Source organism: Symphalangus syndactylus, chromosome 3 (genome assembly GCF_028878055.3).
Source record: "Symphalangus syndactylus isolate Jambi chromosome 3, NHGRI_mSymSyn1-v2.1_pri, whole genome shotgun sequence".
NCBI lineage: Eukaryota > Metazoa > Chordata > Mammalia > Primates > Hylobatidae > Symphalangus > Symphalangus syndactylus.
In genome coordinates, this window is record NC_072425.2 from 39,628,742 (window position 1) to 39,654,955 (window position 26,214).

Genomic DNA, 26,214 nt, shown 5'->3' on the forward strand with positions numbered 1-26,214 from the left:
CCAAATTGTAAAGACCATCGAGGCTAGGAAGAAACTATAGCAACTAACGAGCAAAATAACCAACTAACATCATAATGACAGGATCAGATTCACACATAACAATATTCACGTTAAATGTAAATGGGCTAAATGCTCCAATCAAAAGACACAGACTAGCAAACTGGATAAGGAGTCAGGACCCATCAGTGTGCTGTATTCAAGAAACCCATCTCACGTGCAGAGACACACATAGACTCAAAATAAAGGGATGGAGGAAGATCTATCAAGCAACTGGACAACAAAAAAAGGCAGGGGTTGCAATCCTAGTCTCTGATAAAATAGACTTTAAACCAACAAAGATCAAAAGAGACAAAGAAGGCCATTACATAATGGTAAAGGGATCAATTCAACAAGAAGAGCTAACTATCCTAAATATATATGCACCCAACACAGGAGCACCCAGATTCATAAAGCAAGTCCTCAGTGACCTACAAAGGGACTTAAACTCCCACACAATAATAATGGGAGATTTTAACACCCCACTGTCAGCATTAGACAGATCAACGAGACAGAAAGTTAACAAGGATATCCAGGAATTGAACTCAGCTCTACACAAAGTGGACCTAATAGACATCTACAGAACTCTCCACCCCAAATCAACAGAATATACATTTTTTTCACCACCACACCACACCTATTCCAAAATTGACCACATAGTTGGAAGTAAAGCTCTCCTTAGCAAATGTAAAAGAACAGAAATTATAACAAACTGTCTCTCAGACCACAGTGCAATCAAACTAGAACCCAGGATTAAGAAACTCACTCAAAACTGCTCAACTACATGGAAACTGAACAACCTGCTCCTGAATGACTATTGGGTACATAATGAAATGAAGGCAGAAATAAAGATGTTCTTTGAAACCAACGAGAACAAAGACACAACATACCAGAATCTCTGGGAAACGTTCAAAGCAGTGTGTAGAGGGAAATTTATAGCACTAAATGCCCACAAGAAAAAGCAGGAAAGATCCAAAATTGACACCCTAAGATCACAATTAAAAGAACTAGAAAAGCAAGAGCAAACACATTCAAAAGCTAGCAGAAGGCTAGCAATAACTAAAATCAGAGCAGAACTGAAGGAAATAGAGACACAAAAAACCCTTCAAAAAATTAATGAATGCAGGAGCTGGTTTTTTGAAAAGATCAACAAAATCGATAGACCGCCAGCAAGACTAATAGAGAAGAAAAGAGAGAAGAATCAAATAGATGCAATAAAAAATGAAAAAGGGGATATCACCACCGAGCCCACAGAAATACAATCTACCATCAGAGAATACTACAAACACCTCTATGCAAATAAACTAGAAAATCTAGAAGAAATGGATAAATTCCTCGACAAATACACCCTCCCAAGACTAAATCAGGAAGAAGTTGAATCTCTGAATAGACCAATAACAGGCTCTGAAATTGTGGCAATAATCAATAGCTTACCAATCAAAAAGAGTCCAGGACCTGATGGATTCACAGCCGAATTCTACCAGAGGTACAAGGAGGAACTGGTACCATTCCTTCTGAAACTATTCCAATCGATAGAAAAAGAGGGAATCCTCCCTAACACATTTTATGAAGCCAGCATCGTCCTGATACCAAAGCCTGGCAGAGACATAACCAAAAAAGAGAATTTCAGACCAATATCCTTGATGAACATTGATGCAAAAATCCTCAACAAAATACTGGCAAACCGAATCCAGCAGCACATCAAAAAGTTTGTCCACCATGATCAAGTGGGCTTCATCCCTGGGATGCAAGGCTGGTTCCACATACGTAAATCAATAAATGTAATCCAGCATATAAACAGAACCAAAGACAAAAACCACACGATTATCTCAATAGATGCAGAAAAGGCCTTTGACAAAATTCAACAACCCTTCATGCTAAAAACTCTCAATAAATTAGGTATTGATGGGACGTATCTCAAAATAATAAGAGCTATCTACGACAAACCCACAGCCAATATCATACTGAATGGGCAAAAACTGGAAGCATTCCCTCTGAAAACTGGCACAAGACAGGGATGCCCTCTCTCACCACTCCTATTCAACATAGTGCTAGAAGTTCTGGCCAGAGCAATCAGGCAGGAGAAGGAAATAAAGGGTATTCAATTAGGAAAAGGGGAAGTCAAACTGTCCCTGTTTGCAGATGACATGATTGTATATCTAGAAAACCCCATTGTCTCAGCCCAAAATCTCCTTAAGCTGATTAGCAACTTCAGCAAAGTCTCAAGATACAAAATCAATGTACAAAAATCACAAGCATTCTTGTATACCAATCACAGACAAACAGAGAGCCAAATCATGAGTGAACTCCCATTCACAATTGCTGCAAAGAGAATAAAATACCTAGGAATCCAACTTACAAGGGATGTGAAGGACCTCTTCAAGGAGAACTACAAACCACTGCTCAATGAAATAAAAGATACAAACAAATGGAAGAACATTCCATGCTCATGGGTTGGAAGAATCAATATCGTGAAAATGGCCATACTGCCCAAGGTAATTTATAGATTCAATGCCATCCCCATCAAGCTACCAATGACTTTCTTCACAGAATTGGAAAAAACTACTTTAAAGTTCATATGGAACCAAAAAAGAGCCCGCATCGCCAAGTCAATCCTAAGCCAAAAGAACAAAGCTGGAGGCATCACACTACCTGACTTCAAACTATACTACAAGGCTACAGTAACCAAAACAGCATGGTACTGGTACCACAACAGAGACATAGATCAATGGAACAGAACAGAGCCCTCAGAAATGATGCCGCATATCTACAACTATCTGATCTTTGACAAACCTGACAAAAACAAGAAATGGGGAAAGGATTCCCTATTTAATAAATGGTGCTGGGAAAACTGGCTAGCCATATGTAGAAAGCTGAAACTGGATCCCTTCCTTACACCTTATACAAAAATTAATTCAAGATGGATTAAAGACTTAAATGTTAGACCTAAAACCATTAAAATCCTACAAGAAAACCTAGGCAATACCATTCAGGACATAGGCGTGGGCAAGGACTTCATGTCTAAAACACCAAAAGCAACGGCAACAAAAGCCAAAATTGACAAATGGGATCTAATTAAACTAAAGAGCTTCTGCACAGCAAAAGAAACTACCATCAGAGTGAACAGGCAACCTACAGAATGGGAGAAAATTTTTGCAACCTACTCATCTGACAAAGGGCTAATATCCAGAATCTACAATGAACTCAAACAAATTTACAAGAAAAAAACAAACAACCCCATCAAAAAGTGGGCAAAGGACATGAACAGACACTTCTCAAAAGAAGACATTTATACAGCCAAAAAACACATGAAGAAATGCTCATCATCACTGGCCATCAGAGAAATGCAAATCAAAACCACAGTGAGATACCATCTCACACCAGTTAGAATGGCCATCATTAAAAAATCAGGAAACAACAGGTGCTGGAGAGGATGTGGAGAAATAGGAACACTTTTACACTGTTGGTGGGACTGTAAACTAGTTCAACCATTGTGGATGTCAGTGTGGCGATTCCTCAGGGATCTAGAACTAGAAATACCATTTGACCCAGCCATCCCATTACTGGGTATATACCCAAAGGACTATAAATCATGCTGCTATAAAGACACATGCACACGTATGTTTATTGCGGCACTATTCATAATAGCAAAGAGTTGGAACCAACCCAAATGTCCAACAACGATAGACTGGATTAAGAAAATGTGGCACATGTACACCATGGAATACTATGCAGACATAAAAAATGATGAGTTCGTGTCCTTTGTAGGGACATGGATGAAACTGGAAAACATCATTCTCAGTAAACTATCGCAAGGACAAAAAACCAAACACCGCATGTTCTCACTCATAGGTGGGAATTGAACAATGAAAACTCATGGACACAGGAAGGGGAACATCACACTCCGGGGACTGTTGTGGGGTGGGGGGAGGGGGGAGGGACAGCATTAGGAGATATACCTAATGCTAAATGACGAGTTAATGGGTGCAGGAAATCAACATGGCACATGGATACATATGTAACAAACCTGCACATTGTGCACATGTACCCTAAAGCCTAAAGTATAATTAAAAAAAAAAAGGAAAGAAAGAAAGAAGAAAGAAAGAAAGGAAGGAAGGAAGGAAGGAAGGAAGGAAGGAAGGAAGGAAGAAGGAAAAGAAAAGAAAAGATATTAAGCTTAATTCTCTATGCATTTCACATATTCAAATGCACACACATAAAGTTAAAAATAACATAGAGACCTTGACCTTAGGTTAAGATTCTATTAACATTTGTTGGGTGTGTAGGTATTAGTCACTGTCACATTCAAGACCTTATTTGATCTTTGCAACAACTCTGTGAGGTAGGGTTAACCATTCCAAAGATGTTAAAACTCAGGCCTTGAGACCTAACCACCAGGCCCAAGAGAGCTAGTAGGTGCCAAAGCATGAATTCAAACCTAGTACCTCTGATTCTGAGTTTCACTGTTTCCATTCTGCACTATTCCAAAATATTTCTTACAAATATTATTAGTAACTTTAACTGTTCTCTATTAACTTTGAACATTGTTTCCAGCATTCTGAAGTTTATCCAATCCATGGCAACATGCTTACAAGTAATTATACTTTAATTCATATTTACCTGAATATTTACAGAGGAGGCCAAGTGCTTGTATCCAACCAATTTATGATTTATTAAAACTGCACTTTCTTGCCTTTTCATTGGAAAACGTCCTTAACCAGGTAAATAAATGCTTACATCAGTTTTTCAGTTTTCATTTGAAACAGAATGAACTGATAGTTTTTATTTTTTGACAATGAAACAAATAATCATAATAAGCATGGTATTGACCAGATTTTTGTAACTGAAAACTACAGATGAGTATTTCAGCTGAGAGGGTAACACGCAGTATCTGCCTACTTTCACTCCCAACAGGGCAAGGATCAGGAAAGAGATGCAGCACATACATTTTGAAAAAGCTTCTCAGGCCAACTCTGATTATGTGCCTTGGCCTCCATACCTCCTCCTTCTCTATGCCATCTCCAAGGTGGAGAGCCCCATGTCACAGATAATCCATAAACCTAAGTTAAGAGCAAGTTTGTTGTTGTTATCTTCAGTGAATCTTTTACTGAGCTTATTAATAACTTAAATACAGCTTTAAGTTTCATATCCTTTAGAGGAACAGGAATAAATAAAATACCAAAAGTGAGAATGAAAGACAAGAAGCAGTAAGAGAAAAATACTCTATAAACAAAACAGCCTAGACACCTGCAGGCATTGGCATACACAATATGCACATAGCATGATCAGATGATACAGAAATGCATTTGTAAAGAGAATTGCAAAACAGCCTAGGTAAGCTTTGAACTTAAAAGGTAGATGGGAATGGAGAAAAATGCTCAGACCAAACTGCAAAGCAAACATTACAGAGGACAGCAGGTAAGGCATGTAAATGTGTATTTATTACAGTTGGGGTGGTTTCCAGAAATCATCTGAGGAAGAGAAAAAGGTTTATTTTTAAATGGATATTTTTGAGATACAGTAACAAATTATCCCAAAAGGCAGGAAAAGGAGAGATGTCTGAATAAAATGCTCTGTCTACGAGGTGAACGAGGGGGACAGATGCACCAAAGATGAAAACAGGGAAAAGAGACAAAGGTGGGACATTATATCACTGAAACTCAGGAAAAAAGATAAGAGCCACAAAAGAAGTGACTTTTAAAGCTGCACTCAAAGCAAGATGAAAATGAATGATACGATGCCACAGAAGGTTTAAAACTGGCTTAAACTCCTGTTTTGCTTTTACTTTCTTTACTGAAGATAGGAGAAGGTAAAGAAAATAAGATTCACCAATAATTTACTTTGAGTCACAAAGCATTACAGGCTTTAGCCTCACAACATCCTAATTCAACAAATGATGGAACTGACTGGCAAGCTGGGTGACTAACCTAACTTTCCAGTTCCAACTGTAAAGTGAGAATAAATGTAAAGGAAAGTGAGTTACAGACCAGTCAAGTCAGTTGATTAAATCAGTGCAATCTTCTGGGATCCCTGGAGATCCCTAATCTTCTGGGATCCTTGGCAGACCAAGCCCTACCTGTACATGATATAGGGCTGTACTCTATGCGGTATGCAACACTCACGTGACAGGAATTAAATAGGATAAGAAAAACTTCATTTATAACACACATTACTAGGTGTATACTCCTGGGCTAGACCCTTTGGATACCAAATTCATAAAATACAATTCTTGAATGCAAGTAAGTTACAGTCTAGAGAAGAACACACAAAAATATATACAGTCATTTAAAAACCATGTGATAGGAGGCAAGGCTGAGATGGCAGTGGAAATTGTGTAATTCTGCATGGAGGATAAGGGGTTAGAGAAACCATTAAGGAGGAGGAGGCAGTATCTAAGCCATATTTTGAAATTGAGTAGGAATTTTCCAGACAGATGGGGAAGGGAGCACTCTAGGCAGAGGAAACTGCATGTCTAAAAGCACAGAATCATGAAAGAGCATATTTAAGGAACTGCAAATAATCTGATAAAGTCGACTATAGGATGGGGTATCAAAGAGCTATGCACCAAGGAGAAGCAGGGGATAGAAGATGTAGCCATCCCTAGAATCTGAAAGATCTTACAGCTCTTCCATTAGGCAACATGTACTCAAGTGGCCACGGAACAGTGATATCCTGGTATGGCCAGCCCCTCGAATTGAAGGCTAGAGAGGGAATGGCTGGGGAACAGCAGCGCTGCTCCAGAGATGAGCCTTTGCCATTAAATTGCCTCCTGCTGCCATGGCAACTCTGCGACAAGGCTTTTTGGAGCAAAAGGTGGCAAGCAGATACTAGGTCTGCTGGCCGCCTCCTGCCGAATTTGGCTGCCTCCTGCTGAATTTGGCTGCTCTCCTCTCTAATCAGGATGGGAGCACTGCAGCACTAAAGCTAGAAAGCCGGCTGAAAAATCCCTCTGTCACCTTCTGCTTTAGTGATTCCTGACATGTGTCTTCCCCAGAGGGGAATAAAATGGCGTCTGATCATTTTTCCAATTGTTACCTCATATCAATTTACAATTTATAGCCCCTTTCCACAGAGAGTGTTGCCGTGAGTGAATCATACCAAACTGAAAACCATGACAGCCTAGCGGAGGCTTGTTATTGCTAAACATAGGCTACAGAGAGCCCCACAGATCTGTACTCCACCCACAGTGGAATTCTGCCCAGGAGGCCTCTTATTTCCAGAGGGGCTGGTGTTGGGGTGCCAGCAAGGCAAGTCCAGTCATCTAATTTGGGGCGGGACCCAAATGCCCCCAGAAAAGCCCTGTTATACTAGGAGAGAACTATGGGGCCAGCACACCAGAGTTGGTGAAACCCAAGAAACCCAACCCATGAGGTTGCTGACAGGGGTGTGCCTTTCCCCACTGCTTCCTCAATCCTAATTAGGAAGAGGCAAACATCTCCTAAGGAAGAGGTGCCACTTGTTAAAACTAAAACCTAAGGATCCATCTCACCAACCCCCAAAGAGACAATTGAATTCTAAACAGCATGGCAGCCTCCCCCACCAGCACTTCTGTAGACCTTGATTTACAGGCAACTGCTATGAAGAGAAACTTCCATGGCCCTTTCTGGTAATTCACAGCACTGAGAGTTGAAAATAACTTTAAACTGCAGAGGAAGCCCAAGGATCAGACTAAGACAGCAATACTCAGAGAATGTGCACCTCTCTAACCTCACCTTCGCCTGGTCTCCCACTGGTCTCCTTTCTGTTCTTCAAGCAACCTGGCACACCCTCACCTTGGGGCTGCTGCACTGCCTATCTGCCTGGAATGTTCTTTTTCTAGATAGCAACAGAGGTAGCTCCTTCCCTCCTTTCAAGTCTTCATTCAAAAGACATCTTCTCAGTGAAGCCTTCGCTGGCCAGCCTGTCTAAAACGCCAACTTTCTACTCTGATGTGCCTTCATCTTTCCTGCTTTGTTTCTCCTCAGACTTACACTCGCTCACACACTGTGTATTTTACTTATTTGTTTATTTTCCACCACCACCACTAGTAGAATATCAGCTCCAACAGGGCAGAGATATTTGACTGCTTAATTCATCCCTATATCCTTAGTGCCTAAAATGATGCCTGGAATAAAGAAGAAGCTGTATATTTCCCAAATTAATAAACAGATGGTAATTATATAAGATTTTGCTAAATGGAGCCAGAGGGGAGTGAAGGTAGGGAAGAAGATATTTCAGGAACAGAGAAATACTCTCGTTTATTCAAAAGAATTTTATTAAACACCTATTCTGCCAGGTGCAGGCCTAAATAAGTACTAAAGATATGATGATAAATAAGACCACACAAGTAAGTATCCCCCTTCTTAGTGTTCACAATCCAGAGAGTAAGAAGACAATTACAAACAGTGTGCTAGTGCTAGAGCAGGGAAAACAGGATTATAGAGGAGGCATCAAACGTACCCCATTAATGGAAAATCAAGATAGGTGTCCTGAGGAAGCGATATCTAAAGCTGGGACCTAAAGAATGAGTAAGAGTTAACCAGTGTGGATGAAAGGGGGTAGGAACAGGGCAGGAACAGAGCAAGCAAAGGCAAAAAGGTAAAAGGGAGCATGGCACAGCTGAAAACAAGAAAATGGTCAAGATGGTTCATAGACGGCTGGACAGGCAAGCTGATGCTAGATCATGCAGGGCCTTATAAATGGTACGCCTGTAAATCCCAGCACTTTGGGAGGCCGAGGTGGACGGATCACTTGAAGTCAGGAGTTCAAGACCAGCCTGGCCAACATGGTGAAACCCTGTCTCTACTAAAAATACAGAAGTTAGCCAGGTGTGGTGGTGTGCGCCTGTAATCCCAGCTACTTGGGAGGCTGAGGCAGGAGAACTGCTTGAACTTGGGAAGTGGAGGTTGCAGTGAGCTGAGATTGCACCACTGTACTCTAGCCTGGGTGACAAAGTAAGACTCAGTCTCAAAAAAAAAAGATGTTAGAAAGTTTGGAGTTCATCTTAAAGACACTGGGAAGCCACTGGGAGCTCACCAGCTGCAAGGTGCAGAATGAGTCAGAGGCAAGCAAGAGAAAAGAGACTGGCCAGGAGGCTACTAAATTTCTACCAAGAAATGATGACTTGAACTAGGGTGGGAATGTGAATAAAAAGGAGATTTCAAAAGTTTAGACAGAATGAAGAAAACTTTATGACTGATTATACATAGAGGGAAAGGAAAAAAATTAAAGATAACGCTTAGCATCTCAGACTAAATGGCTAGGACATTCTGGTTTGGAATCCTGCTCAATTCTGTAAGATAGGGGACTCAGGAGGAGCAGCAGAGTATAGAAGGACAAGGATTACATTCCAACTGCAGACAATTTAAGTTGGAGATGCCTATGAAGTGTCCAAATGGACCTATACAGTTGGCTGTAGGGTTCTAGCAGAGAAATCTGGACAGGCGATAGTGATTTTGGAATAATCAGCATATAAATGGTAGCTTTCCCCTGGGAGTGCATGAGCTCACCTAAGTCAGTGTGTAGGGTTAAGATTCTCAACCTGGGTGAAATCTGTGAGCCTCCAGAAATCATAAGCAAAATCTGATGTGCAAATCCATATGTATTTTTCTGAAGACAGATTTTATACTTCATAATTTCGAATAGATTGTCAAAGGCCTCGTAAGAGTAAAAAGCAAGATGACGAAAGAGCCAAAGAAGATACTAACATTGCAAAGCAAAGGCATGGAACTGGAAAAGCACGGGGGAAGACTCTCCTATTTAGCTACAATGCCTGTCTCCTGCTTATCCATGTACCATAGACAGAGACATAATTGTCAGAATGGCAACCAAGAGTTACTTATAGCAAATGATATTACTTAGAATAAACTGAGGCAAGAAAGTAAATTAAAACAACTTTAGCTGGGTGCATTAGCTCTCGTCTGTAATCCCAGTACTTTGGGAGACAAGGGCAGGAGGATCACTTGAGGCCAGGAGTTTGAGACTAGCCTGGGCAACATAGCCAGACCCCATCCCTACAAAAATACAAAAATTAGCCAGATGTGGTGACACACGCCTGTAGTCCCAGCTACTTGGGAGGCTGAGGTGGGAGGATTACTTAAGCCCAAGAGGTCGAGGCTGCAGTGAGCCAAGGTGGTACCACTGCACTCCAGCCTAGGTGACAAAGCAAGACCTGGTCTCTTAAAAAAGAACATTTCACATGAAAAAAAAACAATTTTCTACTTAGTCCAATAAATTGAAAGAACACTCCTAAATCAACTTGTTTCAGCACTCATACTGAGAAATAATATGTGTCATGGGCCAATGGCCAGAAATTTCATTTTCTTTTTAGTTTATCAGCTTTTTTGAAATATAATTAACATACCATAAAATTCACCTGTGTAAAGTGTGCAATTCAGTGTTTTAAGTATATTTGACTGAGTTGTTCATCCCATTACTACAATCTAATTTTAGAACCTTTTGTCACCTCCAAAAGAAACCTCCTATCCATTAGAATTACTCCTCAGCTGTTATGGTTTAAATATTTGTCCCCTCCAAAACTCATGTTGAAATTTAATCCCCAGTGTGGCAGTATTGAGAGGTGGTGCCTTTAAGAGGTGATTGGATTATGAGAGTTCCATCCTTGTTAATGGATTAATGGATTATCATGGGAGGAGAATTGGTGGCTTTGTAAGAAGAGAGATGTGAGCTAGCATATTAGCACACTCGACCCCCTCATCATGTGATACCCTGAGCTATCTCAGGACTCTGCACAGAGTCCCCACCAGCAAAAGGCTCTCATCAGATGTAGACCCTCCATCTTGGACTTCTTAACCTCCATAATTATAAGAAATACATTCCTTTTTCTTTATAAATTACCCAGTTGCAGGTATTCTGCTGTAGGCAACAGAAAACAAGTGAATACATGATCCTTCCATGTCTGCCTACTCCCCAGCCCTAGGCAACTACTAATCTACTTTATGTCTCTATACATTTGTCTATTCTATGCATTTCATATAAAGAGAATTGTACAATATGTGGCTGGCTTCTTTTATGTAGTATAACACTTTCAAGGTTCATCCATGCCATGGCATATATAAGCACTTCATTCCTTTTAATGGCTGAATAACTTTTCATTGTGTGGATATACCACATTTTGTTTATCCTGTCATCAGCTGATGTACATTTGTGCTGTTTTCTATTTTTGGCTATTAGATGCTGCAGCTGCTATGAATGTTCATGTACAAGTCTTTGTGGGGACATCTGTTTTTAGTTCTCTTGGGTAGATACGAAGGAGTGGAATTGCTGGATCGTATGATAACTCTATGTTTGATATTTTGATGGACTGTCAGATTATTTACAAGAGCAGCTATCACATTTTACATTCCCAGCAGCAACGTATGAGGGCTCCAATTTCTCCACATCTTCACCAACATCTGTAACTGCCTTTTTATTATAATTATTCTAGTGGATGTGAAATAGTAACTTACTGTGGTTTTGATTTGCATTTCTTAATAGCTAATGATGTTTGCTATCTTTTCATGTGCCTGTTAGCCATTCATATAGCTGTTTTGGAGAAATGTCCCTTGGAATCCTTTGCCTATCACAGATTTCTTTCAGATCTCTGAGTAAGACAGAGTAAGGCACAGATACACACTAGATATTGTCACAACATTATGAAAAAATTATATTACAACAAAAAGCAAGGATGACAGTAGAGTAAAAAGAGCACTTGGAGGCCAGGAGCGGTGGCTCATGCCTGCAATCCCAGCACTTTGGGAGGCCGAGGCAGGTGGATTGCTTGAGGCCAGGAGTTTGAGACCAGCCTGGCCAACACAATGAAACCCCATCTCTACAAAAAAAGTACAAAAATTGGCCAAGTGTGGTGGCACACAAATGTAATCCCAGCTACTCAGGAGGCTAACGCAAGACAATCACTTGAACCCAGGAGGTGGAGGATGCAGTGAGCCGAGATCGCCCCACTGCACTCCCACCTAGACCACAAAGTGAGACTCTGTCTTTAAAAAAAAAAAAAAAAAATGCCGGGCGTGGTGGATCACGCCTGTAATCCCAGCACTATGGGAGGCCGAGGTGGGCAGATCACGAGGTCAGGAGATCGAGACCATCCTGGCTAACACGGTGAAACCCCGTCTCTACTAAAAATACAAAGAATTAGCCGGGTGTGGTGGCGGGCGCCTGTAGTCCCAGCTACTTGCGAGGCTGAGGCAGGAGAATGGCGTGAACCGGGAGGCGGAGCTTACAGTGAGCCTAGATCACACCACTGCACTCCAGCCTGGGTGACAGAGCAAGACTCTGTCAAAAAAAAAAAAAAAAAGCACTTGGGAGAAAGTACAGGAGTCAAAGGACTAGAGGTCGAAGAATGGCTGCAGTGGGCAAAAAAGGACATGCAGTGCAAGATGGAAGGAGAGACGCCCATGGTGAGAGTGGGGGAAGTTTAGAATTACTCTGAATTGATTTTATAGGTAGAACAATTAAGGGTGATGACAAAGACCAAGCTGTGTCTATGAAAAACGGAACCCTGAAAGCCTCCCCTGAGAAAAAATTTAAGCAGTTCCTAGGGATATTGAGAATCAATGAGACAGAATATGTGAGAGTGCTTTGTAAACTACATAAATGTAACAGTTGGTTAAAATAGCTGTGTTTTCCCCATCTAGGTTAAAAAGGGATGAAGCCTTGATAAGTAACTTTGAAGCTTGTTTTGGATGATGATAATGAAGATTATTATAATAAACAACAGTTAACGTTCATGATACCAGGCACTGTGCTAAGGAGTATACATGATTTATGATCTTTACTCCTCTAAAACACCCAAGGAAGTACTGCTATTATTTTCATTTTACAAATGAAGATCTTTAGGCCAAACATTACTGTTGTTATTTTCAACAGTGTAACCTGTCCTTTGATTATCTGCCTACTGGATCTACCCATACAGATACATCCCCAATTGCATGAAAAATCTTACCTATTATAGAAAAACTCTAAATGTTGTTCCCATTGTATTGCTTTTATATCAGAGAATCAAAGTTTTGATAATCAAACACGCCTACCTTGGTATTATTTAATTTCTTTTTTTTTTTTTTTTTTGAGACGGAGTTTGGCTCTGTTGCCCAGGCTGTAGTGCAATGGCGCGATCTTGGCTCACTGCAACCTCTGCCTCCTGGGTTCAAGCAATTCTCCTGTCTCAGCCTTCCAAGTAGCTGGGATTACAGGTGCCCGCCACCATGCCTGGTGGTGTATTTTTTTTTTTTTAATAGACAGGGGGGTTGGCCAGGCTGGTCTCGAACTCCTGACCTCAAGTAATCCGCCTGCCTTGACCTCCCAAAGTGCTGGGATTACAGACATGAGCCAGCGTGCCCAGCCTTATTTAATTTCTTTATTGCCTCAACAATGTATCAATTATTGAAATTATACAAAGTATAATATTCATTTCTAATATTGAAATTATACAAAATATAACAACCATTAAAGTATAATATTCATTCAATTATACAAAGTAGAACATTGATTTTAAAATATTTAACCCATGTGGAACTTATTTTGCATGGTATGAGATTAAAGTAGATCTAAATGTAGCTTTCTTCACAGTATCACTCAACCCAATATTTTTTGTTAAACACTGACTACTTTCACAGTAGTCTATTTTGTTCCCATCACTGTTCTTAACCTATGTCCAGGTAGTCTTGTTGTTGTCCTTTGGAACAGGTTTCGGCCTAGAATGGCAATACCCCTTTCATTCTCCTGTAAGTGGCACAATTATTAATTAGATAATGACAACTATAGATACACGATCTGTACTCCCACAATGAGTAACCCTTCGCTCCCACCTTTTATTTGGCTAGTACGCTAACTGCCAACATTTAAAAATCGTAAGACTGATACACTCTTCTTCTCATTAACAGACTTCCAGCTTCTTTTGAAAACTTAGCATCACTGGCCCCATCTACCCATATGCCAAAACTCACCCCAATCAGCAACTATCTCCTTTACGTGGGGCACACACATATAAAGTTCAAAGTGTCCAATATTCCCTGTTGTCTTATTCCCAACCCATGGTGAAAACCAAATGTTTCCCTTCCTGCCTTCAAAACCAGAAAGTTCACAGCTAATTTAGTGCTTAATGTCAGTAACTACACTTAGCCTAGATTTCTGGTCTCATCTCTTCTTCACTTCCACTGTGTGCCTCCTGATCTTTTTTATTCCCATTTCATTGTCTTACAATATATGCACCTACTTCTAATCCTTTCAAATTATTTTGTGAATGAGAAACAATTTAAAAACATTTCCCCTCTGAAATTCTTCCCTGATCCTTTACTCTGTGATTTATACTATCAATCAAGTTCAATGCACATCCTACTGGGATCTTAACTGGCACTTTATTAAATCTATAAATTAACTTTGTTAGTATTGTCATCTTTACTATATTAAGACTACTCAACCAGGAGTAGATTGTATCTCTCTTGGTTTTTTTTTTTTTTTTAATTAAAATACTATAACTCTCTGTATTTGGTCCCACATATATCTTGTTAGATTTTATTTTAATAAAACGAGTATTATATTTTTCATTGTATTTTCTGTGCACCGATAAGACAATCGACTGACTTTAGTAAGGCATCTGTTTTATAACCTATAATTTAAGCGCCTCATTTCAAGATATGTTTTTGTTGAATCTCCTAAACATTCCAGGTTATAGCCCCTTGTCACTGGCAAATAGTATTATTTTTCTTTCTAACCACCTATACATATTCTATTTATCTCTTTTATTATGATTTGCTGCAACTAGTTATTTAAAATAGTGCTATTAAAAAGATGATGTCCTTGCTTATTTAATTTGCGGTAAACTATTTCTATTTCTCCGTAATATGGGTAGCTGCTATTACTAGAAACTCCATCAGCCTCCTTTCATGCCATCAAACCTATAATAAAATCTATTTTTGACAAAGGTGGCAAAGTAATTCAATGGTGAAGATAGTCTTTCAATAAATGCTTCTGGAATAACTGTATTTTTGTATGGGAGAAAAAAGATAAACCTTGACCTTTTCTTCACGCCATAATCAAAAATTAAATCAAAATGAATCATATATACAAACCTAAGAGCTAACTAAAAAATTTTCAGTAGAAAGCACAAAAAAAATCACTGTGAATTTGGGGTAAGGCAGTAATTTCTCAGATAGTACACAAAAAACATGAGCCATTAATAAAAACAAATTCAACTTTACCAAAATGTAAAACTTTTGCTCATCAAAAGATGCCATTAAGAAAACAAAAAGCAAACCAAAGATTAGAAAAAATAATTGCAAAACACCTAACAAAGGTCTTGTATACAGATTTAGTGCTTATAACTCATTAAGACTAACCAGTTTGTTTTAAAATATGCAAGATATGAATATTTCACAAAAGAAAACAGATGGATGGTCAACCAGCACTTAAAAAGATGGTCAACATCATCGGTCATTAGAAACATGCAAATTAAAACCACAATGAGATACCACTACAGATTCACTAGAATGGCTAAGAATAAAAAGAACAGAGACATGCATGGTGATCTGTACCTATAGTCCCAGCTATTTGGGAGCCTCAGGGTCACTTAAGGCCAGGAATTCGAGGCTGTAGTGTGCTATAATCATGCCAATGAATAGCCATAGCACTCCAAATTGTGCAACATAGTGAGATCCTATCTCTAAAAAAATAAAATAAAATAAAATATAACAAATAACAAAAAGTCCCATAATACAAAATATTAGGAAGTAAAGCAAATATAACCCTCCTACTTTTGTAGTGGGAATGCAAAATAGTGCAGCAACCACTTTGGGAAACAGCTTGATAATTTCTTATAAAGTTAAACATCCTCACCACATGACTCTGCAATCTCAATGCTATATATCTAACTCTCCAAGAAAAATGAAATATATAAAATTACATACACAAATTGTTAAAGCAGTATTACTCACAATAGTAAAAAAAAAAAAAAAAAAAAAAAAAAAAAAGTTAAATATTGAAATAACCCAAATAGCAAAAAACCTAGTGAACAGATAAACTGTGTTATATCCACACAATGGAATATTTCTCAGTAATTTAAAAGGAACTAACCACTGATATATTTAACAACATGCATGAACCTCAGTAGCATTATTATGATATGTTTTAAAAGGCAGACACAAAATACTATATAATGTATAATTCTTTGTATATGACATTCTAGAAAAAACAAAACTATACTATGAAAAGCAGATCAGTGGTTGTCTAGGGACAAGAATAGGGGCAAGGACTGACTACAAAGGGGCACAAGGTAATTTCCTAAGAGCAAAAGAAGTGTGGATTGTGGTGGAGGATGTGTGACTGTATATAGTTACCAAATTCAAACTACACTTGAATGAGTAAATTTTACTATATGTAAGTGATAACTCAACAAAACTATAAAAATGAAATATTTTTAAATTTCTTTCTGAAAATCGACTTTACAAAATCCAATTTAATTTAATGAGCCCCAGTGTATAGTAAGAATTTAACCTTACGCAGAAAGAGATCTAGACTTTGCCCTTCACTTCCGGGAGTTAATTTCTAAGCCTTATCGGAGTGTCTTTGTTTACTTGGTGCTCTTGGGTCACAGAAGTCTAACAATGTGTTTTAGGGTCAGGGTAGACCATTCCACGTAGTATTTAGGGTGGGCGTCGACCACCCTAGAAAGACCAACAATGTTGTTTAGATTAGGAGTTTGGGATCACATGGTATCAAATTGACCAGAGGAGCTGGAGATAGGTGGTTATTTGCCAGGAAATAGGTGGTTTTATGGACCCCTGATCTTGAAATTGGGGTCAGATGTAAGGGTGGTTGTGTGTGGACTGTGTGCCTTCTAACTTCTTAGGTGCCCTCAACTCTTACACCCAGGTAAACACAAGTGGGTGGCAAACCAATCACCATCAAACTCATAGTTGAAGCAGTTAATAATTACCTGAAGTATATTACAAAGGTCATTGTCTATCAGCTCATGAACAATGACTAAAGCTTATAAAAATCTTTACAGGTGTCAGGTAACCTAGAATCAACTCAAGCAGTGAGACTTCGGATTGAGCATTTGTATCAGCTGTTTAACTTAGACATGGCAAATATATACACCTAGTCAAACAACAGGGAGAAAAACCAATCATCCTCTCCTTGCCGCCTAGCTGCATACATGTCACCTAGTTCTGTTAAACAGTTTTTCACTTCCCTGTTTAGAATTGGCAAAACATTTTGACTTTCAACTCCTGTGTTTTCTAAGGTATGTAGCTGGATCTCCTCTTCCAAATTGCTAGCAGTATTTTCCACAGCAAGTATTATCCTAAAGGCAGAATTACACGAGCAATACAGATGTTACCTTTGTAAAGAGTTTAAAAATTTAGGCTAAAGAGTAGTGTGGTGACAAAATATGACAAAAAATCTCCATCAATTTACCTTCTGAAAATTTAGTTAGCGTCTTTATGACTTCTAATATTTTCCAGGAGAGAGAATGAAAGTTTAGAAAAAAACTGTATAGGCCAGGTGTAGTGGCTCAAGCCTACAATCCCAGCACTTTGGGAGGCTGAGGTGGGGGGAACATTGAGGTCAGAAGTTCAAGACCAGCCTGGCCAACATGGTGAAACTCCACCTCTACTAAAAATACAAAAATTAGCTGGGTGTGGTGGCGGTTGCTTGTGATCCCAGCTACTTGGGAGGCCAAGGCAGGAGAATCTATTGAACTCAGGAGGCGGAGGTTGCAGTGAGCTGAGATCTTGCCATTGCACTCCAGCCTGGGTGACAGAGCAAGACTCCATCTCAAAAAACAAACAAACAAAAAAAACTGTATAAATAATACAATAAGTTTTCATTTAGAACATCACAGATGTTACTAATTCCAAATGCTTGTAAATTTGGGGGGAAATAAGTTCTCAAATACAAGTTTATGTGAGGTATCTATCTAGGCTGCTCTTTTTCACTTTATGCTAAAGTAGGAGTGATAGTAGGTTAGAGTTAGAATCAGAGAGTATTGACAGGAGACAGAGAGAGGAGTGCTTTCCCTCAAAGCAAAGCCAAATTCATCAAAGGCTTAGAGCATATCCATTTGTTTAAATGTATCCCTAAGTGTGGGAAGAAGCAGGTGATCTACTGGGCTGCTCTGAGGAATACCTTGACAACAGGTAAGGAGAACACTCTGTAAAACTTAAGAATTAGTCCAATGGACACATGTATACCTCTCTTCTTCTGAGCTTCTACAACTCCACAAGATAGCGTCAGGAGTACAAGATAGAGTCAGGAGCACCTTCCTGTGTGTGCCAGTCTTCTCTGGGCTTTAGGATGGCCAACAAGAATTCCAACCTGTAGACTCAGCCACACTATTCCTCAGACGGTGAGAACCAAGCTTGGTATTCTAATCAGAGTTCCATCTTCACCAGAAGATGGGCTCTTGGAGCCACCTCTCAGTCCCCAAACCCTCATAACCATCTATTCACCTCTTCATCCAATCACCATTATGTGTACCATCCTTCCACAGCCGACTTTACTTGACTTTACCCTGATAAAATGCAAGCCCTGCCTTGAACCCCCAAAATATGACAAAAAATAGTTTCAAAGACATCTCCATAAACTTACCTTCTGAAAATTTAGTTAGCATCTTTATACCTAAATGGGGCTCCAAAACTCTGCCTAAAATTACCCTGTTCCTGAACCCCTGTCACTGGCTGAGAGTCTTCAACTGACATGTACAACCTGCAAACAAGATGCTGCCCTGAAGGGGAGGTCAGAGAGATTCACAACTGAGAATCTGACCCAATTTTGCTGGAGGAAGGGAGTCATGAGCCATAGAATATATACTGTAGAATATATGTTATCTCTAGAAGCTGAAAATGACTCTCAGTTTATAGCCAGCAAGGAGATAGGAACTCAGTCCTACAGCCATGTGAAACTGAATTATGTCAACAGCCTGAATGAGCTTGGAAGAGGATTCATTCCTTAGAGCCTCAAGAAAAAAATCACAGCCCTGACAACACTTTGATTTCAGCCTTCAAAACCTACAGCAGAGAACCAGCTAAGCCACGCTGTGCAGACTTCTGATTTACAGAACTTCGTTGTTTAAAGCAACGAATTTGCCTCAGTTTCTGATTTACAGAACTTCGTCGTTTAAAGCTGCTTACTTTATGGTAATTTGCTACAGCAACACTAGGAAACTAATGCAATGGTGGTTCCAGTACTATCATCAAATTGCCTTATTTTCCTCTCCCCACCAGCCTGCTGTTAGGAACTCAGGAAAGTGGAGTCACTCAGCTTTCAATAGACAACACTTTTACATGACGTTCCATCACTGAACTGTCATAATTTCTCTATGTATTTTGTCTTCCCCAGTAGAATGCAAGGTCTTCAAGGACAGGGACTACAAATGTCTTTTCATCCTTTTTTTTTTTCATTACCCAAGTAATATATATTGATTTTAGGAAACTTAGGAAAAAAGAGGTAAGTATAAAATTAAAACCATCCACAATTCAACAGCTAATCACACTGTTAACATTTTCATGTCATTCTATGCTTTTCTATGTACATGTAAATTTTTACATTTATAAATAAAATCATGCTGTACGTACTGGTTTGCAATTTATTTTTCTCTTAATAATGTTACGCATACATTGCATGCTATGGACATACTTCTACAGCATCATTTTTACTGACTCCACAGTGTCTCGGACCCGGCCAGGACCTCCCATTGTAACCTCTCTCATGGCCTTCCCATTATAACCTCTCTCATACCCTTACACTGCTCTCTTCAAAACCATCTATAGCTATAATAATTTGTGATTGTATGATGATTTTATTGATGTCTCCACAAAACTGTAATTCCCATGAGATTAAAAAAAAGTATGCTCATTTTGCTCAAGAGTATAATCTCAAACAGAGTTCACAAATGAATGAATGAATGAATTTAACCAAACCCTTTTTTCAACCACTTAGGTTGCTTGTTATTTTAGTATTCGTAATAGTGGTCTGTAGCACACAGCTGATTTTCAATAAATGTTTGCTGAGGGCTAAATAAAATAATAAACATAATTTTCAAAAATGGTGAAGGATAGTCACTCAGTAAACAGCAATATGATTTAAGTCATCACGAGGAAGAGAAGTCCTAGTCACATAATGAAAAAATGTGCAAGTACTTAGCTGATAAGAGGACCTTCCATGCAAATATTTTAGCATATTTTATCTGTATTTTTCTAGTTCTTTTTCAAACAGGAACAGGTATGCACAGTCGATAAGATTCAATAACTCTTTAAAAAGTCTTCAAAAGAGGCATGTTTTACATGCTGACTAATTAAAGAATAATATTCTCCCTAAAATAGATGGTTATGTGGCATAGTATAGGCCCAGAAAGTTTCGCAATCATTTAAAGCGTGAGCACAGTCTTCATATTGGTACAATCCCCTAAATAATACTCTGCATAAGTTAATATGTGATCATGGGGTAGACTGAACCAGAGACACTAAAGATACAGGACTCCGACTTTAAAGAAGGTGATCAGTGGCCACTAAAGTCCTATTCTGTGTATGTGTAGATATTATAAAAATGGAATTTCCTTAAAATAAGACCACTGTTTATTAAACAATCAATTATCTTACTTAAAAAAACCCTACTATCAATTTGAAGCTAAGTATTTTTCAGTAAATATTGAAAACATACAAATGGTAAAAACAAAACAAAACAAAAATGCAGTTCATCATCACAATTCATATCCTTTGACAGAGAAAGAAAGAGACAAAATTGCCTTCAAATTCCTCAAAGCCTTCCTAGATTGTATAAGGGCTTTGGTTCCTTTCAAAGTTTTTTTAATGTGAATTGGGACTCATCAAGTTCCCCTAAAAATTTCTTTCATCTTTAAATGTTGGGAGGGAGAAACTCCCAAAGCAAAAAAGGTGGGAAACTGGAATTACCATACAGCTCACCAGATCTATTTTAGTGTATGATGCAAAGAGCACCGACTGGTCTATCTCCATCAAGTCACTCATGTTTCCTAGACTCAGTTTCTTCACCTGTAATATGATCTCAAGGATCGTTTTAGCACAAACATTTTAAGCTTTGAGTACCTTGCCAATGAGAACAATTAAGAGAAAGAAGTAAAACTCACACTCTGATTCCGTTTTTACTAGGTACTCTGGTAAAGATTATGCAGGAAATTGAAAAGAGCTCAAATAAAATGCACCCCCTATAGATTTTATTCATACATAGATGCTGTCATCCTCCACAGACCTCTACTTCTTTACATCCTGTTAATACAGATTATCTGAAATTGGAGAGGCATTTTAGGGCAATGGAGACTTTATCAGTGATTGGGACTTTAAATGGTTTCCTTGGAAAAAAAGACAAAAAGATAAAAAAGAAAATTAGATTTGTGCAAAAATATATCTTTAAACCCTCTATGGAAGAATTGATACTGATGTGTGAGATACACTGGGAAAACTTCTTGGAGTAACAAAGAAAGCAGACACTAAGCTCTGTGTTAGGACTGTTTGAAGAATGAGGGAAAAGTTCTAATAATGATATAATACTTATGTCAAAAAGATTAAGAGCAGTTCCTTACTTACTGTCACCCAGTTTTACAATGATGACCTATGCTTACTAAGAGCTACCACCACTTTGCCTTATCTTCTCCCATCTCAGGCACCCAGCACATGGGACCATCTTTGATAGAAGCACAACACCCCTGCCCTCACCCCAATCTTCTCCCCAGAGGCAAACAAAGCTAGACCTTTTGTCCCTGCTCAGTCCACACACTCACTAATTCAGGCATCTTCCAACTAAATGGGACCGTTTCTGCTCTGTCCAAATTGATATGGAAGATAGCGAGCTTCCTCTCTGGCAATAATAACAATAATAGTAATAAGGCTGGGCGCAGTGGCGCACGCCTGTAATCCTAGCACTTTGGGAGGCCGAAGTGGGCAGATTGCTTGAGCTCAGGAGTTCGAGACCAGCCTGGGCAACATGGCGAAACCCAGTTTCTACTAAAAATACAAAAAAAATTAGCCAGGCATGGTGGTGCATGCCTGTGGTCCCAGCTAACTCAGGAGGCTGAGGCAGGAGAATCGCTTGAACCCAGGAGGCGGAGGTTGCAGTGAACCAAGATCACGCCATTGCACTCCAGCCTGGGTGACAGAGAAAGACTCTGCCTCCGATAATAATAATAATAATAATAATAATAATGATAATTTTTTATCTAAAATTGACATATATACTCTAAGGCTACTTATATATTATAGACCTAAAGATTGTAGACAATCTAGAATGTGGCAGAAAAAGTATGTTTTTGGAATTCCCAATCAGAGTTCAAAATATATTACTACCACCCTGATCCCCACCATCAAAAAAATGGCAGCCATCAAGGAACAAACGCCCTCAGTCCAACAGCCCTCAAGGAACTGTATGCTGCCAACAACCACAGGAGCTTAGAAGGGGAACCTCCCCTCATTGAGCCTCAGATGAAATCCCAGCCCTGACCAACAACTTAAGTGCAGCCTTATGGAAGACTCTGTGGCTGAAGACCCAGGTAAGCCACATCCAGATTTCTGACCTACAGAAAGTGATCACAAATGTGTCTTGTTTTAAGCCATTAAGTTTACAGTAATACTGTTACCTAGCAACTGCCAATTAATAGACAGATGAGAAACACACAATACAATTAGAGTGCAAACCGAAGGCAGTAGAATAACAAGTATAATATAGGAAAGTTCAGTTAAAGGAAAGCTCACTACAGATAAGGTTAGTTTTGAAACATTACATACAGAGGTTAGTTATGAGACGCGTCTTAAGTGTTTCAAGAATTCAGACTGGCAGAAGGGTAGAAGGAACAGCAAAGAGGTAAGAATGAATTGAATGTCCCAGACAATAAGAACATCACACTGAGGAACAGTGGGAGGAGACTGAATAGGTGAAACGGGTCCAGATCACAATAGTCCTGAAAGGGCAGGGCTGAGTGGGCTCTTCTTTGATGCTATAGACAACACCACCAAAGGAAAGGCTCTTGAGGAGGGAAATGACAACATAAGAGCCCTATTTTAAAGAACTTAATCTTTATCACAGTATAAAGGATGGAGCAGATTAGAGATAAGACGACCAAGAATAGATACGCTAGCACAACAGTCTTCATGAGAGGCTAACAAACATGGAGAAAAAAGGTTCACACTCATTAATAATCAAAGTCATGCAAATTAAAACTATAAAACACCATTTTCTGGCTAAAAAAATTAGTAAATAATAAAAACTAATAATACTAGCAAAGATAAAGCAATCTCAAACACTGTTGGTGGGAATATAAATGGAACGGTCTTTATGGAAAGCCATTCAGCAATATGCATTAATAATTTTAAAATACACAAATCCTCAGACTCACTAATTTACTTCTTAAAACATATTCTAAAGAAATAAATTGATTTATCCATTCAACAAGCATTTAAATGTGTGCCTACTATGCTCTAGGCAGTGAACTAGGATCTGAGACATAGCAGTGAATCCAATATATCTCATATCTTCTCTCTTGGCACTTAGAATACACATTTAACAAATAATCAAAAAATAAGTATATAATTACACATATTACAGGATACAATGAGAGTACTTTTGAATATTGGATTTAAATTATGAGAACAAAAAGACCTCTCTGGGAAGTGACATTTATGCTGAGAGCTGAAGGATGAGTAGAGTTTAGCCATGTGCAGATTGGAAGGAAGTTTTTTTTCTGATGGAAGAAACAATATTCATGAAGGCAAGAAAGAGTTATAGTTGAGATTTTTAGAGGACTCATTTGTTGACTTTTTCAACAAATATGTATAAAGGTCCTAGTAAGACCAGCTACTGTACTAGCGGCTGACAGTAAAGTACGGGAGAAAGTGATCAAGGTTAGGCTGAAGTACCAGCAGACGGAACAGGTGTAAAAATACTATATAGCTACACAAGGGCCTACAGTTCATAAGGAAGCAAAGAAGTATGAGGAAATAAGTGTAAAGGACGGAAACCAATGCATTTTCAGGAGAAAGAAGAGGATGGAATGAAGGTGACAAACACAAAGACTGCTGCTTTTCTGTCTCTTTTCAGATCGAAATATTATAGACTTATCTGAGAAAGGTAAAAAAAGAGAATGCTCATTTTTTTACAAAAACACTAATAGAAATACTTAAGTAGGTTAGCACTAAAAAGGTCATACAGTAAGAGAAGATGAAGTAGAAATCAAAAATAAATTTTAAACATGTGTACATTAATTAAGGAACAGCTACACTTGGGAAACTATTTTCCCTCTATATGAATGGCTCTTGACTATGCTAAACATTCAGGGAATAGTGACCACTTTTTCAGAATAATTAAGTATCCTCTCTTGGAAGAGGCCGAAAGGTACATAGAATAATCCAAGTATTTGCAGTCTGCTCCACTGAACAGATGAATCACCACAAGGTTAAATATGAAGAGTGGCATTTACACAAACTTTATGGTGAGAACAGGCTTGGAGTCACAGCAAGTTATGAAAGGAGCCATAAAAATGATTCCAATCCCATGTAAGCAGAAGACCTGAGGGAGAAGATCCCTTTTCTTATCTCCTCAATTATCTAAATTGTAATTTTTATATTTGATACATGTCAGCAGCATTAAAGAATTAAATAATATTTTACAGAGTAGATGCTATCTACAAAAAAATAGTACTGTGGAACTCTAATATATTTGCAACTTCTATGAGTCTAAATTTATTTCAAAATAAAAATAAAAAAATGGTAGTCTTGCTACAAGAAATAACATACAGTCTAAAATTTGCATTGGTTTCATGAAGCAATCATAAAGAAGAAGAAATGGAACAATTCTTCAAATTGCTAAGAGTCCAACTTTCACTTCTCTCAATGGATGCAGGTACATATCAAGAGAAAAACTCATCTTCTGGGCTGGATATTCTACAGCCCACCAGACATGTGACTTCGGGAAAATTACTTCAATCTTCCGAGCCTCTGTTTCACCTACTTCACAGGGTGGTATCACATGCTAGTTGACTTTGGGATGCTATACAAACACTCATTGTTGTTATTTACAAATTTGTTTATTTAAACTGCATTATCTGGCTGGGCGCGGTGGCTCATGCTTGTAATCCCAGCACTTTGGGAGGCCGAGGCGGGCAGATCACAAGGTCAGGAGATCGAGACCACGGTGAAACCCCGTTTCTACTAAAAATACAAAAAAAAATTAGCCGGGCACGGTGGCGGGCGCCTGTAGTCCCAGCTACTCGGAGAGGCTGAGGCAGGAGAATGGCGTGAACTCGGGAGGCGGAGCTTGCAGCGAGCCGAGATTGCGCCACTGCACTCCAGCCTGGGCGACAGAGCGAGACTCCCTCTCAAAAAAAAAACAAAACAAAAAACTGCATTATCTTATCTTCATTAATGGGAGGAATAATGCTGAGAAATTATTTGGATTTCTTCAGGGTTGTGACATTATCAAATTAATCTTATACTTCCCACTAGGGGCCGAGATTTAATTGACAGATTTATATAATAATAAATACAGTTATTACATACTACCTTCCTGGAAAATGCTTTATAATAGACCTATAACCTTAAAAATGATACCTGCTTAGCCTTTTCCTATAAAGTGCATTAACTGGATTAGTTAGCCTACTACCTTAAAATTAGTTTTGTTAATTCTGAAGAACAAGTTAGATACTTAAAATGCCTAATAAGGTTTCACGGGGCATAAATATATAGTCTGTACAAATATATTAGCACCATACATAAAATATGCTAGATGAAATCTATTTTCCCCACAGGTATTAAAAACAAAATGATAGCTCTTTTGAAGAAAAAGTCAATTAAGTCAGGAATTTCATGAAATCTAAAAGATGAATATTGAGAACCCAAAGCAAATTTTAAAGTCTGACAAAATGTATCTTTTACAAAGTTGGAAACTGATGTATACTTATAAATGATACAACATAAAATATTTTTTATAATGTTAATATTTCAAAATCCATTATCATCCCTCTGTCTCCCATTAAGTATAATCTTAGAGGAAAAAATGTTACAGGGTTAAAACTAGTGTACAACTTAAAGGCTAATGAAAAAAAAAAAGAGTAAAAGAATAACCTTTTCAAATCAAGCCTTTACCCATTAACATGGGTAAAGGTAGCCCATTTTAACATGGTAGCTAATTCTGTTTCCTGAAGAATGTATTTGTAGACCAAAA

At 38.6% G+C, this 26,214-nt stretch overlaps 1 protein-coding gene across 3 annotated transcripts in view; it reads right to left on the minus strand.

Annotated features, from left to right (window-relative positions):
- SLC44A1 (solute carrier family 44 member 1) overlaps positions 1-26,214 on the minus strand; it is a 200,291-nt gene that overhangs the window by 110,358 nt on the left and 63,719 nt on the right. The window lies entirely within an intron of this gene.